Source organism: Chamaea fasciata, unplaced genomic scaffold (genome assembly GCF_029207755.1).
Source record: "Chamaea fasciata isolate MVZ Bird 193981 ecotype frontalis unplaced genomic scaffold, bChaFas1.0.hap1 SCAF_377, whole genome shotgun sequence".
Classification (NCBI taxonomy): Eukaryota; Metazoa; Chordata; class Aves; order Passeriformes; family Sylviidae; genus Chamaea; species Chamaea fasciata.
In genome coordinates, this window is record NW_027094462.1 from 1 (window position 1) to 4,197 (window position 4,197).

The 4,197-nt window shown below is 44.2% G+C and overlaps 1 long non-coding RNA gene across 1 annotated transcript; it reads right to left on the minus strand.

Annotated features, from left to right (window-relative positions):
- Positions 1 to 6: 6 nt before the first annotated feature.
- Positions 7 to 3,355, minus strand: LOC136305366 (uncharacterized). Its single transcript, XR_010725288.1, has 3 exons — positions 3,322 to 3,355; positions 3,078 to 3,147; positions 7 to 836 (listed from the first exon to the last, which is right to left on the minus strand). It is a non-coding gene; the product is annotated as an uncharacterized lncRNA (long non-coding RNA).
- Positions 3,356 to 4,197: the final 842 nt, after the last annotated feature.

Here is a 4,197-nt window from a genome sequence, read left to right on the forward strand (position 1 = left end):
GGTTTATACTGGGAGGGGGTTTGGGGGTTTTGGGGGATTTTTGGGGAGAATTTGGGGGATTTTGGGGCATCAAAAATCCCAATTTTTAGTCAGAATTTTTGGGTCATTTTTTGGGATTTTGGGGCTCGGAAATCCCGATTTTTAATGGGAATTTTTGGGGTCATTTTTGGGGCATTTTGGGTGAATTTTGAGGGATTTTGGGGCTCTAAAAGTTCCGATTTTTAGTGGGAATTTTGGAGTGATTTTGGGGGATTCTGGGGCTTTAAAAATCTCAGTTTTGGGGGGGAATTTTGGAGTACATTTTTGGGATTTTGGGTGGAAATTTTGGGGGTTTTGGGGTTTCAAAAATTCCAATTTTTGGGTGAATTTTTGGGATATTTGGGGCTCTAAAAATCCCAATTTTTAGTGGGAATTTTGGGGTTTTTTGAGGGATTTTAGGTGGGAATTTTGGGGTGAATTTGGGGGATTTTGGGGCTTTAAAAATGTCAGTTTTCAGTGGAAGTTTTGGGGTCATTTTTGGGGGTTTTGGGTGGAAATTTTGGGGTGAATTTTTGGGATTTTTGGGGCTCTAAAAATTCCAATTTTTGGGGGGAATTCTGGGGTGATTTTTGGGATTTTGGGTGGAAATTTTGGGGTGACTTTTGGGGGTTTTGGAACTTCAAAGATTCCAATTTTGGGGATCTTTGGGGCTCTAAAAATCCCAATTTTTATTGGGAATTTTGGGGTAAATTTGGAGGGTTTTGGGGTGATTTTGGGGTTTTTTGGGACTCACCACCAGCTCTTGGTTCTCTTGGAGCCGCCGGAGCTGCCCCCGCCGGGGGGGGAGGGGCGCCCGTCTGGAGGGGGGGAGGGGAGGGGAGGGACAAAAATCCCCAAATTTTTCCCCTCAAAAATTCCCAAATTTCCTCCCCAGAGCATTCCCAAATTCTCCCCTCAAAATTCCCAAGTTTCCCTCCGAAAATTCCCTGATTTTCTTCCCCCAAAAATGTTCCCGCGTTTTCCCTTCAAATTTCCCAAATTTTGCACTCCCAAAATTCCCCAAATTTCTCCCCAAAATCCCCGAACTTTCCCCCCCAATTCCCAAATTTTCCCCCTGAAAATTCCCACATTTTTATCCCCAAAATTCCCACATTTTTATCCCCAAAATTCCCAAGTTTTCCTTCCTAAAATTCCCAAATTTCCCCCCAGAATTCCCACATTTTTATCCCCAAAATTCCCAAATTTTCCTTCCTAGAATTCCCAACTTTTCCCCCAGAATTCCCACATTTTATCCCCAAAATTCCCAAATTTTCCCCCAAAATTCCCACATTTTTATTCCCAAATTTTTATCCCCAAAATTCCCAAATTTTCCCTCTAGAATTCCCAAAATTTTCCGCCCAAAATTTCCTCCCCGAATTCCGGGTTTTTCCCTCCCAAGAATTCCCAAAATTTCCAACCCAAATTCCCAGAGTTTCCCCCCCACAAAAAATCCCAAATTTTTCTCACAAAATTCCCAAATTTCCTCTCCAAAATTCCCTATTTTTGCTCTCAAAATTCCCAATTTTCCCTCCCCAAATTCCCAAATTTTCCAGCTCCAAATCACCAAATTTTTATCCCTAAAATTCCCAAATTCCCGCCAGAAATTCCATCCTCGAATTCCTGATTTTGCCCTCCCCAAAATTTCTCAAAATTCCCAATTTTCCCTCCAAAGCTTCCCAAATTTTCCTGAAAATTTCTTAAATTTCCCCCCAAAAACCCCCAAATTTCCCCCCCAAATTTTTATCCCAAAACTCCCAAATTTTCCCTTCCCAAAAATTCCCATTTCCCCCCGCCCCAAATTTCCAAAATTTTCTCTCCAAAACCACCAAACTTTGTCCCCAAAATTCCCAAATTTCACCCAAAATTCCGAATTTTCTCCCAAAATTCCCAAATTTTCCCCAAATCTCCCAAAATTCTCCAAAATTTCCCCAAAATTTCCGGTTTTTTACCCGAAAAGCTCCAGTCAGGGAGGTCCCGCAGGGGGCCGGGCCCGGAGAAACTCGGGGAGAGCCCAAAGCTGAGGGAAAAACCCCAAAATTTGGGAATTTTACCCCAAAATTCCAGCAGAAATCCCCTGGAATCCCAATGTTTGGGGAAGAAACCAAAAAAATTTGGGGAGAAAAAATCAAAATTTGGGGGAAAAAATGCCCAAAATTTGGGGGAAAAAATGCCCAAAATTTTGTTAAAAATCTAAAAACTGGAGAAAAAAAATCCCAAAATTTGGGGGAAAAAATTCCCAAAATTTGGTTAAAAATCTAAAAAACTGGGGAAAAAAATTCCCAAAATTTGGGGGAAAGATCCCAAAATTTGGGGGAAAAGATCCCGAAATTTGGAAGAAAAAAAATCCCAAAATTTGGGGGGAAAATCCCAAAATTTGGGGGAAAAAATCCCAAAATTTGGTTAAAAACCTAAAAAACTGGAGAAAAAAATTCCCAAAATTGGGGGGGAAAAAAATTGCAAAATTTTGGTGAAAAAATTCCAAAATTTTTGGGAAAAAATCCCTAAATTTGGGGGAAAAAATCCCAAAATTTGGAAGAAAAAATCCCAAAATTTGGGGGAAAAAAATCCCTAAATTTGGAAGAAAAAATCCCAAAATTCGGGAATTTTAACCCAAAATTCCAGCCGGAATTCCCTCAGATCCATCCAGGATCCCAAAATTTGTTGGGGAAAAAAAAATCCCAAAAATTTGGGTAAAAATCACAGAATTTGGGGGAAAAAATCCGAAATTTACCCCAAAGTTTTCCAAAATTCCCCAATTTTTCCCCGATTCCACCCCAAATCCTGGGAAATTTCCAAAAAACTCCACGGAACACCCCAAAAATTTGGGAAAAACTCAGAAATTTTGGGACAAACTTCAAATTTGCTGGAAAAAATCCCAAAATTTTGGGGAAAACCTCCAAATCCAGGGAAAACCGTCCCAAATCCCGGAAATTCCCCCAAAATTCGAGGGAAAAAAAACCCCCCAACAATTTCCCGCCAAATCCCCTCACGACGAAGCACGCCCCCTCCCTTAAAACCACACCTCGATCCTGAGGCCACGCCCTCTTTTCCCCCCTCACCTCTCTCGCCATTCGCCAATCCGCTGCGGGGGGCGTGGCCAGGGCCGGGCAGCGCGCGCCTGCCGCTCCGCTGGGGGGGTGCCAAACGTCAATCACGCACAAGCCACGCCCCTTCTTTCAAAACCCCGCCCAAATCGAGATTAAACCACGCTCAACCCCCTCAGACCACGCCCGCTCATTTGCATCTCATTAAATCAGCGCCTCCCGCCCCCCGAGACCCTCCTGGAGCTTTCCCGGGACGAACCGAGCCGGAGGACTCTGCGCGCCGCCGTCTTCGCCATGGCAGGAAGTGATGTCACCGCGCGCATGCGCACGTCACCGAAACATCCGCTCGCCGCCATGTTGTACGGAATGACCGCGAAGCGCGGCGCCATTTCGCACCGGAAGTGCCATGACCCAACTTCCCCTTCGTGCGCCGCCGTCTTGTACGGAACGAGACGGGAGCGGCGCCGGCGATTAAACGCCAGAAGAGAAATAAAATTAAAATTAAATTAAATTTCAATAAATTTTCAGATCGCCTCTTTTTGTTGTTGTTGTTTTGCTGTCGCCGCGGGTTTTTTTTTTTTGTTTGTGGGAGTTTGAGGTGGTTTTGAGGAAAATTTTTCCCCTCAGGTTTTGCCGATTTGGGGATTTTTTTTCTTTTTAAAGCGATTTTTTTCCCCACAAAATTTCGTTTTTCCCTCTAAAATCCCCATTTTCCCCCCTAAAATCTCCCTTTTTTCCCCAAAATCTCCATTTTCCCCCCAAATTTCCGTCTTATCCGGCAAAACCCCCCGCACCGCGCCGCCATCTTGTACGGCAACCGCGAGCGGCCAAACCACCCCAAACCCGACAATTTTTCCCGTTTCCCAACCAAAATCTCCATTATTCTCTCTAAAATTTCTTTTTTTTTTTTTTTAAATCCCATTTTTTCCCCCAAATCTCCGTTTTCTCAATTTTTGTACGGCAAAAAACCCCGCGCGCCGCCATCTTGTACGGCAAGATCCTCCGGGCGCCGCCATTTTGCCGTCCTCTCCTCACCCCTCACACCGCGCCGCCATTTTGTACGGCAACCCCCAGCGGTCAAACCGCCCCAAAACTCCCTAAATTTTGCCCTTTTCCCCCCAAATTTAGAGTCGGA